This window comes from Monodelphis domestica, chromosome 2 (assembly GCF_027887165.1).
Source record: "Monodelphis domestica isolate mMonDom1 chromosome 2, mMonDom1.pri, whole genome shotgun sequence".
NCBI lineage: Eukaryota > Metazoa > Chordata > Mammalia > Didelphimorphia > Didelphidae > Monodelphis > Monodelphis domestica.
In genome coordinates this window covers 285535612-285546902 of record NC_077228.1, presented here as the reverse complement: position 1 = coordinate 285546902, position 11291 = coordinate 285535612, and the positions used below count along the sequence as shown (strand labels likewise).

Here is an 11291-nt window from a genome sequence, read left to right as displayed (position 1 = left end):
TCATCATTCCTTAGAGCACAATAGTATTCCATCACCATCATATACCACACTTTATTCAGCCATTCCCCATTCAATGTACATTCCCTCATTTTCCAATTTTTTTACCATTACAAAGAATGAGGCTATGTACAACTCTTTTTTTGTACAACTCTTTTTTATTATCTCTTTGGGGTACAAACCTAGTAGTGTTGTTGTTGGATCAAAGGTTAGGCATTTTTTTTTAAAAATATATTTTATTTGATCATTTCCAAGCATTATTCGTTAAAGACATAGATCATTTTCTTTTCCTCCCCCCCCCCAACCCCCCATAGCCGACGCGTAAGTCCACTGGGCATTAGATGTTTTCTTGATTTGAACCCATTGCTTTGTTGATAGTATTTGCATTAGAGTGTTCATTTAGAGTCTATCCTCTGTCATGTCCCCTCAACCTCTGTATTCAGGCAGTTGCTTTTTCTCGGTGTTTCCACTCCCATAGTTTATCCTTTGCTTATGAATGGTGTTTTTTTCTCCTGGATCCCTGAAAGTTGTTCAGGGACATTACACCGCCACTAATGGAGAAGTCCATTACGTTCGATTATACCACAGTGTATTAGTCTCTGTGTACAATGTTCTCCTGGTTCTGCTCCTCTCGCTCTGCATCACTTCCTGGAGGTTGTTCCAGTCTCCATGGAACTTCTCGTTAGGCATTTTTTTTAAGCCTTTTGGGCATAATTCCAAATTGCCTTCCAGAATGGTTGGATCAATTCACAATTCACACAAATTCACAAAACTCCACCAGCAATGCATTAGTGTCCCAATTTTGTCTGTGGCTATATTTGAACCCAGCATTTCCCATCTTTGGGCCTGATCTCAATTCCCTGAACCTGGATGCCCCGTTTCATTATTTTTTTTTTAATGTTCTTTAACTATGTTCCATTACATAAAAAATGTACCACACAAAAAAAACAACAACACAGTTTGGCCATTTTGATGGACATCTTTGTTTTTAATTCTTTGCTATCATAAAAACTACTAATATAAATATTTTGGACTTTATGGGGACATTCTTTTTATCAATGATTTCCTTGTTATATAAGTCCTATAATGATCTTTGGGACAGAGGATGAGGATATTTTAGTCATTTTATGTGCATAATTCCAAATTATTTTTCAAAATGGTTATACTGATTCACATAGCTTCACCAATAATACACCAGCATGCCTTTCTTCCTACAATCCTTCTACCACTGACTATTTCCTTCTTTTGCCTTCTTTTCCAATTTTCAGGGCATAAGTGAAATAAAACCTAAGCATTGTTTTAATTTGCATTTTTCTTATTATTAGTGATTTGGAGTTTTCTTTAATAACTTGCAATTCTTCTTTTGAAAACCATTTGTTCATGTCTTTTGACCACTTATCTATTAGGGCATGGTTTTCTACCTGTTCTTTAAAGTCTAATGCAAATGTTATTTCCTCCCTGAAGCCTTCTTTGTGATTTGCCCTTTTCTATGCTCCCTAGCATTTTGCACCTCTTAGGCATTTGATCACACATTACAGTTTTCTGCATATGTTGTATTCCTTTCTTTACTATAAACTCTGTGAGGGCAAGAACTGTCTTCTCTAAACTTTGTATTTACAAAGTATAGTAGTCCAAAGTTCTTCGTGGAGTCAGTACTTAATTAATGTTAAATGAATAAATGAATAGAAAGTGGTTCTTGTGTGTGTGTGTGTGTGTGTGTGTGTGTGTGTGTGTTTACAATCTGGTTGTTTGTCCTTCATTTCAAAGAGGACCAATGACATTGTGGAAACTGTGTGAACTGAATTTAAGTGAGGCAGAGTGGTACAAAGTGGTCAGTCTCACTGTCTTCCAGAGTAATAATCCAAGACCAGTGGCAAGACAAAAGTCAGGATGACTGGCTGACCTTGGCATCGTCCACATCTGACCAAGCTCTAGGAGCTCCACAGGGCCTGCTTCAGTTGCCTTGTTGGCCATTGGAACAAATTGTTCTCATCTGCCCATTCTGCTAGAGGAAATCTTCAAGTTTTGGGGTAGACTTCTCCTTTTTCACCTATGATTTGAGACTTCTTTGTTATCCTCAACCTGGCTAATGTAAGGGTTAAATTTTAATGGTTTGACTGAAATATATGTTCAAAGTGGAAAATTACTTTTTTTTAGCTTTTATTTACAAAAGAGGTGGAAAGAGTGAAAGTAGAGAAATACAAAAGGGTAGAAAAGACATTAAGCTATCTAACTAAATAAAGTCAGTGCTTGGCTCAACCAGGACTTGTTAACCTTCAACCAGAATTAAACTCTCTCCAGAAGACCGGAAGGGAAAGACAGTTAGCCACTCACTGAAGTTCCCTCCAAGAGGCAGGCCAAGACAATGACTTGAGCTGAAGGTGACTCCTGAGGCCAACTTTATTCTTTGAGCCACAGACTTCCTTCTTGGAGTAACTCTCTTCTTTGAATCCACTCTCTCTAGCCTTAGAAATTCCAGGGCTTTGTGGCTTCTTGTCTCCTCCCCGCTTCACAGGGGCCAATGACAGCTTCCCAATTGTCTAGCACTGCCCAGGGGGCAGTGTTTGTGGGAACTAGTTTCCACCTTCTGAAGGGGTGAATACTAATCAAAAGGGTTCACAGTTTCCGAGAGTGTGAACTCTTAAAAGAATTCACAAATTTCTGACTGTTTGAGTTATAAAAAAGGGTGGAGCTCTCCAAGTATCTTGCTAGCTTCTCACCTAGCACTAGGTAGGGTGTGAATTCACTAAGTGGTTTGAGAGGTCTTCCACCTAGTTCAAACTTGTGTTGAGTCAAAGTTATTGTTAACCAAAGTGTTAACTCCAACTAGGCAAAGGGAATAAAGGGTTCCCTTTTCACAAGTGTAAACTCAAAGAGAACAAAGAATTACCTTTTACACTAAGGCTGCTGTGACAGTTTCTCTTGGTTGGGACTGCTGAGAATTCTATGGCTAGCCACAGGTGAGAGATACAATCTAGAATTCATCCAAACACCCTGAAATCTCCCCTTTCTCCCTCCCTCCCTCCTGACTCCCCTTACCCCCCCACCCCAAAAGCTATTCTGCTTATATGTCTTCCCTTTAGGAACCATCTGGATGTATTCTCAGTAAGTAGCGACACTTCCTTATTGTCCAAGAAGTGAAATTGGGCATGTTCAGAATAGGAGGATAGGGACACCCTTTTATAAACACTTATTCATCTTATATTCCACTCTTGTATTCTGTCCCCCTACCCAAGACCTGCTACCTAAGAACACTGTCCGTCCCTGACTACTCCTCTTCTGCTCTGCCCCACCCCACCACTACAGTGATACCCCTGCCTCTAAGTGCTTGGAGCTCAGTTCTGGTTACTTATATATATATTTTTATGTATTTGCTGTTTTTTTTATTAGAGATATTTTTATTTGTTTCTAATAGCATGTTAGCTCCCTTAGAATATGGAGTAATTTTTTCGCTTTCATTCAGCAAATAAAGGACATCAATGTATTGATAAGATTGCTGGACTTGAAGCCATTTTGGCATCTTGGCTCTGTTGCTGTGATCTTGAGCAAAACCATTTATTTATTTATTTTTTAAGAACCCTTACTTTCTATCTTGGTAACAACTCTAAGATAGAAGGGCAATGGGATTAAGTGAATTGCCCAGGGTCATACAGCTAGGAAGTATCTGGGGTCACATTTGAACCCAGGTCCTTCTGACTTGCTACCCACTGAGCCACTTGGTTACCCCTGGACAAAGCCATTTAAGCTTTCAGTACCTTGGTTTCCCTTCCCTCCTTCCTTCCTTCCTTCCTTCCTTCCTTCCTTCCTTCCTTCCTTCCTTCCTTCCTTCCTTCCTTCCTTCCTTCCTTCCTTCCTTCCTTCCTTCCTTCCTTCCTTCCTTCCTTCCTCCCTTCCTCCCTTCCTCCCTTCCTCCCTCCCTCCCTCCCTTCCTTCCTTCCTCCCTTCCTCCCTCCCTCCCTCCCTCCCTTCCTTCCTTCCTTCCTTCCTTCCTTCCTTCCTTCCTTCCTTCCTTCCTTCCTTCCTTCCTTCCTTCCTTTCCTTCCTTCCTTCCTAACTTCCCTCCTTCCTTCCTAACTTCCCTCCTTCTTTCCCTCCTTCCTTACCTTCTTCCCTCCTTTCCCTCCCTCCTTCCTTCCTTCCTTCCTTCCTTCCTTCCTTCCTAACTTCCCTCCTTCTTTCCCTCCTTCCTTCCTTCCTTCCTTCCTAACTTCCCTCCTTCTTTCCCTCCTTCCTTACCTTCTTCCCTCCTTTCCCTCCCTCCCTCCCTCCTTCCCTCCCTCCTTCCTTCCTTCCTTCCTTCCTTCCTTCCTTCTTTCCTTCCTTCCTTCTTTCCTTCCTTCCTTCCTTCCTCCCTTCCTCCCTCCCTTCCCTCCCTCCCTCCCTTCCTTCCTTCCTTCCTTCCTTCCTTCCTTCCTTCCTTCCTTCCTTCCTTCCTTCCTTCCTTCCTTCCTTCCTTCCTTCCTCCCTCCCTCCCTCCCTCCCTCCCTTCCTTCCCTCCTTCCCTTCTTCCTTCCTTCCTTCCTTCCTTCCTTCCTTCCTTCCTTCCTTCCTTCCTTCCTTCCTTCCTTCCTTCCTTCCTTCCTTCCTTCCTCCCTCCCTCCCTCCCTCCCTCCCTTCCTTCCCTCCTTCCCTTCTTCCTTCCTTCCTTCCTTCCTTCCTTCCTTCCTTCCTTCCTTCCTTCCTTCCTTCCTAATTTCCCTCCTTCCTTCCTTCCCTCCTTCTTTCCCTCCTTCCTTACCTTCTTCCCTCCTTTCCCTCCCTCCTTCCTTCCTTCCTTCCTTCCTTCCTTCCTTCCTTCCTTCCTTCCTTCTTTCCTTCCTTCCTTCCTTCCTTCCTTCCTTCCTTCCTTCCAGCAGAGGGCCTAAGTTAAAATCTCATCTCTGATACTCTTGTGGCATTACGATAATCACAGTCTCTCTAAACTTTAGCTTTCTCAGCTAACCAGAGGCAGCTGGTAGTACATTGGATAGAGCACTGGACCTGGAGTCAGGAAGACTCCTGGCCTCAGACACTTACTAGTTGTGTGATCCTGGGCAAGTTGTTTAACCTCCATTTGCCTCAGTTTCCTTATCTATAAAATGGGGATAATAATAGCACCTACCTCCCAAGGTTGTTGTGAGGCTCAAATGAGAAAATAATTGAAAAGCATTTAGCATAGTATCTGGTCCATAGTAAGCACTATATAATTGATAAATAATAATAGCACCTACCTTGAAAGGTTGGATATTTATATTATTTATAAAAAAATATTGTAAAACCCTAAGCATATAAGGAGTAGCTGGGTAATGATGATAGAGTATATGGCTTGAAGTCAGGAAAGGCTCATTTTCCTGAGTTCAAATCCGGCCTGAGATACTTACTAGCAATGTGACTCTGGGCAAGTCACCTCACTCTCTTTGCCTCCATTTCCTCATCTGTAAAATCATCTGGAAAAGCAAATGGCAAACTTCTCCAGTATCTTTGCCAAGAAAATTTTAAATGGGGTCACAAAGAGTCAGATACAACTAGATAACAAAACAAAAAGCATAAAAATGCTCATCTCTTTCCCTTTGTTCACTAATTTGGACTAGACATGATCTCTAAGGTTCCTTTCCAGGCTAAATTATTTTCTGCTCAGAATTCTATGATCAGTGAATAAACTAAATCGAAGAGATAAGCTATTATCTGGTTCAAACAATGACTCTCTACATTTAAAAAAATGTACACACTTTTCTTTAGTTCCAAATTCTCTCCCTCCTTTTTTCCTTCCCCTCCCCTCCACTGAGGAAGCAAGAAATATAATACAAATAAAGTCATGTAAAACGATTCTCTCCTTTTTACTCCAGGGATTCTGGGAATTGGTTCACACCCTCCCAGAAAAATCAGTAAATGATACATAAAGAGAAACCAAAATGAGTTTTCTCTGCAGTCAAATGTCAGGCTGACGATGTAAGAGACTGAATTATTTCCTCTTTTTAAAAAATATAATCTTTATTGCCACTTCTATTTTTTTTATGAATAAGACATTTGCAAAGAAAAACTAAAATGGACCGAAGCTTTTACTGAATCCTTGTGCCTTCCTTCTGTTGATTGTTTCCAATTTTTCTTTCCGGTAGCCCATTTTGTATATTATTGTTCACATGTCTCTCCTGGCAGACTGTGAGCTCCTTGAGCAGGGACTATCTTTTGCCTTTCTTCCTAACCCCAGCATTTAGCATAGTGACAGGCAAGCAGTAGGTACTTAATAAATGTTTATTGACTATCTGAATATTCCTTTAGGGAAACACTCTCTCCACAGTTCCCCTTTAAGCATTTTACATTTCTGCCAAACTGGATGACAAGCTGTTCCCCAGTCTCATTCTGCTCTATTCCTGCCTCCCTCTGTGCCTGGGACCCACATTCACTCCACATTTCTGTTTGGTGAAATCCTTTTCTTTCAAGATTCACTTTGGGCCTTCTATGAAACTTGCCTTGACCCCACCAGCTGAAAGTGACTTTTGCCTAGTATAATAATAAGTTTTTTTAAAAAAACCCTTACCTTCCATCTTAGAATCAATACCAATTATTGTGGGGCAGTGAAGTGGCTCAGAGTATTTAGAGACAGGAGGTCCTGGGTTCAAATCTAAACTCATATACTTCCTAGCAGGGTGACCCTGGGCAAGTCATTTAACCTCACTGCCTAATTCTTACTGCTTTTTGATTCTAAAACAGAAGGTAAAGATTTTAAAAATATGTTAAAAGACATGTATTACTCAGTGGAATTGCTTGTAAGCTCCAGGATGGGGGAAGGAAGAAGGGAGGAGAGAACATGAATCATGTAATAATGGAAAAATATTCTAAAATAAATAAAATTTAAAAAATAAATACATAAAAATAAAAACAATATTAAGTATTGTCTCCTAGGCAGAAGAATGGCAAAGGGTAGGCAGTTGGGGTTAAATAGTTTGTCCTGAATAGGTCTTAATCAATGACACAGGTAAAACCAAGTGGAAATGCCAGTCAACTATGAGAGGGGGTTGGGGGTGGAGGTGGGAAAGAACATGAATCTTGTAACCATGGAAAAATTCTAAATTAACGAATTAAATAAAAATTTTCCCCAAAACAAATTAATTAGTTAAAAAATAAATAGCTTGTCCTTAGTCACACAGCTAGGAAGTGTCTGAGGCTACATTTGAACCCAAGACTTCTCATCTCCAGTCTGTGCCACCTAGTTGCCCCTACTCCTCTTTTTTTTAATTTTAAAAATTCTTACCTTCCGTCTTAGAATCAATATTGTGTATTGGTTCCAAGGCAGAAGAGTGGAAAGGGCTAGGCAATGGAGGTGAAGTGACTTGCCCAGGGTCACCCAGCTGGGAAGTGTCTGAGGCCAGATTTTAAACCAGGACCTCCTGTCTCTGGGACTGACTCTCAATCCACTGAGTCACCCAGCTGTCTCTACCTCTTCATTTTTACAGCTGAGGAAATGGAGACTGTGGCATAATGTGTATAGAACTGTAAAAAGACATGGGTTCAAGTTCTGCCTGACGTTTACTAGCTGTGTAACACTGAACAAATCCCCTCTGTCTTAATAACAACTTATTATTGTGCAGGCAGCAAGGGTAAAGGCTAGGCAAATAGGGTTAAGTGATTTTTCCAGGGTCACCTAGCTAGGAAATGTCTGAGGTCACATTTGAACCTGGGTCCCCCTGACTCAGGGACTGGAGCTCTAACCACTGGACAACCCAGCTGCCCCTCATATTTTTTTTTTCAATCTCAGTTTCCTTATCTGTAAAAGGAGGGGGTTAGACTCCATGGTCTTTGAGTTCTGTCCCTAAATATAGGAGGCCCAAGGAGGTTAACAGAAATCTGTTTTCAGGCCTCGGGGAGATCCATAAGTTCCTCCTGAGGAAAGTTGCCTCTGGGTAAAAGATGTCCCCTCTTTTCTGGAAGCTTCCATGCCTCATGCTGGAAGTTTCCCCGCCCCTTGCCTCTGTCACCAGGGCCTCCTTGGCCAATGGCTGGCAGCTCCTCGCCTGTGACATCAGAGGCCCGAGCAGCCAATCAGACTCGCTGGAGGGGGAGCCCTCCTATAAAAGCAAAGGCTGTGCAGGGCCCACGACCCTAGCTGGCTCCCACATCGCCTGGGGAGGGCTGGGGAGGTTCCCTGGATGCAGAGCTGGGTGCCTCCAGCCACAGCAGCCTCTCTGCAGTCTCCTCGCTGGCTCCCCACCTTCCTCCTGCCAGGACCCAAACAGCATTCAGCTGAGGTATGTTGAAGCTCCCTCCATTAGGGCTTTGCTCAGTCCCTGGGTTCCACCCTGCCCTCCCCCCCACCCCCTCAGTGGGGCAGGTTACTTCTCTGTGAGTCTAAAGCTTCTGGCTTTAAGTGTGTCTGGTCTGAGCCCAAACTTATCTATATTCCAAACCAGGGATCCCCTCAGATTTTTCATTGTCTTTGTCTGGACTTCTCCCATTATTTATTTATTTATTTATTTTTAAGCCTTACTTTCTGTCTTGGAATCCATACTGTGTATGGATTCCAAGGCGGAATAAGGGTCATACATAGCTAGGCAAGGGGGGGTTAAGTGACTTGCCCAGGGTCACACAGCTAGGAAGTGTTTGAGGTCTGTTTTGAACCCAGGGCCTCTAGATCTGGTTCTAGACCCAGAGAGCCACTTTAGCTGCTCCCTCTCTGTATTTTCTAATAATCTTACAGACTTGCTTGGGGTCATTGAGAGGTTAAGAGACTTACCTAGGGTCATACTGCCAGTGTGGGGGTGGAAGTAAGATGTCAACCCAAGTCCTCCTGCCTCCTTCTAAATCAGGCATGCTATTCCTACTACATGATTCTGCATTGATCCTTTTATTTTTAAATGTTGATTGAATTTCAAGTGAGATTAGAGAGTTTTCTATGATAGCTCTGTCAAATTGTCCACTAATTTGGCTCCCTCTGGGATCTCTACTTCTCAGATTTTTTTGTTCAAATCAGGCCCAGTGGGAGTTGAAATTCAGTAGCGAGTATTAATTTATTAAGCTTAATACATATTAATTTATTCCCAATTCTGTGAATTGGGAACACTTTGTGCACAACTAAAATAGTTTGGAGGTACAAAAAAACCCAGCATGCTGGATTTGACAGAATCATTTACTCCCATTTTAGCAGGTATTTTGCCTGGCATCTGTGTGACAGGTGAGATTTGGGGGACAAGTTGTGCCACTCCACAGTCATGTGGTGGTGGTTCTTAAACTCTGAGATCTTTGTGGGTTGCCTTTACACTTAGAACTTTTATTTATTTGTTATAAATCTACATGCTTTTATGCCTGGGGATATTTACTACATTGGAAATATAAACATCTTAGTATTAGTTTTGATTTTTTAAATGGTCTTGGGGACTCCTGGGGAGTCCCTGGAAAACACCTTTGAGAATCAATGGAAAAATAGTGAATTTAGAGTCAGAGGAATATCAGGAATATACAATCATGGGGGGAGGGGGGTAAATTGAATTATAGATGGCCTTTAAAATTCCTTCTAGCTCTAAATTCTATGCTGCTATGTGATCTTGGCAAGATGAACCCAGTGACCTAGGGAACAGTAACTAGTGCCTAGAGAGCAAGATTTCTCTCTGGTAGAAACTCTGAAGGCTTGATAAGAACAAGTGAAAAAAAAGTTAAATATTGCTTAAACCCAAAGTAAAATTTTACTTTTAACTGGAGTGGGTTGTTCACCTTTGTTTTCAATGGCTTGGTTTGTTGGGGAAATGTTTTGGAATATCTGAAGGCAGAAAGGTCTTCTAAAGAATACTGTGTAATTCTTTTCTGCTCACTCCTAAACTTTTTGCCTTTTACCTCTTTGACCCCTGATCCAGAGTGTCACCTTTTATTTTCTTTTAAATTAGTTGCAGCTCCTAAATTTTCTGGGATACTCTGGGTTTTTGTTTTGTTTTGTTTTGTTTGTTTTGTTTTGTTTTTGAGCTTAGCTGCTGAGCTTGTGATTTAAATACACCAAAGGAACTTTGGGTTTTTTTCCTAACCTTGTTCCAAGTTCTGTTGGATAAATCTTAAAAGGGGTGTATCAGAGATAGAGAGGGTCCCTTGAAATATGACTAGAGATGAAACAAATTTTCCTTGCCCTTGTTTATATTGTCCTGAATCTGTTCCATATAGAAGCATCCTAGAGGGTACCTAGAGCTAGGAAGGACCTCAGAGATAACTGTCTAGTCTAGTGATGGAGAATCTTTTAGAGATGGAGTGCCAGGCCCCACCCCCTAGACCAGGGGTCCCCAAACTTTTTACACAGGGGACCAGTTCACTGTCCCTCAGACCACTGGAGGGCTGGACTCAAAATCTAACCCTAACCCTAACTGGGCAGCAGTATACACAGTGCAGAATCCCCTCCCCCAGATCCCCGCTCACCATGCTGACATCTTCCATTGTGTAGCCACATAATCCTTTGCTCTGCTCCTTGTTCTTGTTCAGTTACTCTCAGAACAAGGCGCCATGCAAAGGATCATGTCACCAGAAGTAGTACTGTATGTGAGCGATGCAGCACTTTGTGCGCAGGCCATACAGTGCTCCTTTCACTGACCACCAATGAAAGACCTAGGTGCCCCTTCCAGAAGTGTGGTGGGGACCAGTGGCCTCAAGGGGCCTCATGTGGCCTGTGGGCCATAGTTTGGGGATCCCTGCCCTAGACTGAATGCCAGTGCCATCCCCCCCTTACCCCACACAGGGGAGGGAGGAAGCACTTTGATTGGGCTGCTGGTGGAGGGGTGGGTGAAGTGAGGAATGTCCTCTTGGAGAGGAGGAGAGGAGTAGCCCAGGTGCTCTGCCCCCCTCAAGCTCTGCTTGTGAACCACCCACCTTACCTCCTGTGGGCCCCCATTAGGCTGCTGGGCAGAGAGATGGGGGATGGGAAAATATAGATACTATTATTATCTCCATTTTACAGATAAGAAAGCTGAGACTGAGAGAGATTAAATGATTTAACCTAAGATGACATAGCTAATACATGTTTGAGGCAGGACACTAGAACTCAGGTCTTCTTGGCTCCTAGTCCAGCCTTCTACCTCAGAGACCATCTTGTCCAGACCCCTTAATTTACAGATGAGGAAAATGGGAAGCTTGGTTAAGCTGGGTGCCAAGTTTGAGTCAAGGGATTTCTTTATAGGATCCAAGCTAAGATCTTTTCCTCTTATAAAGCTAAGATCATGGTACCCAAGGCCTTTGTCCTAAATTCTTCATGTCCCCTTATCCTTCCTTCCCTTCTCTTGTCCCTAGCTATCTCTTGAGTCTCCTTTTGAGTTAAAAACTCCATCACGATAAAAAGCCTATTGCTT

The 11291-nt window shown here is 42.4% G+C and overlaps 1 protein-coding gene across 2 annotated transcripts in view; it reads left to right on the top strand.

Annotated features, from left to right (window-relative positions):
* Positions 1 to 8067: 8067 nt before the first annotated feature.
* Positions 8068 to 11291, top strand: part of TRERF1 (transcriptional regulating factor 1) — a 319667-nt gene continuing 316443 nt past the window's right edge. The window contains exon 1 of one of the 2 annotated variants that reach the window (XM_016431075.2): positions 8068 to 8222. The gene's annotated coding sequence lies outside the window, so the exon portion shown is untranslated. The remainder of the gene's footprint in view (positions 8223 to 11291) is intronic. The other variant, XM_056818241.1, reaches the window with a different exon arrangement.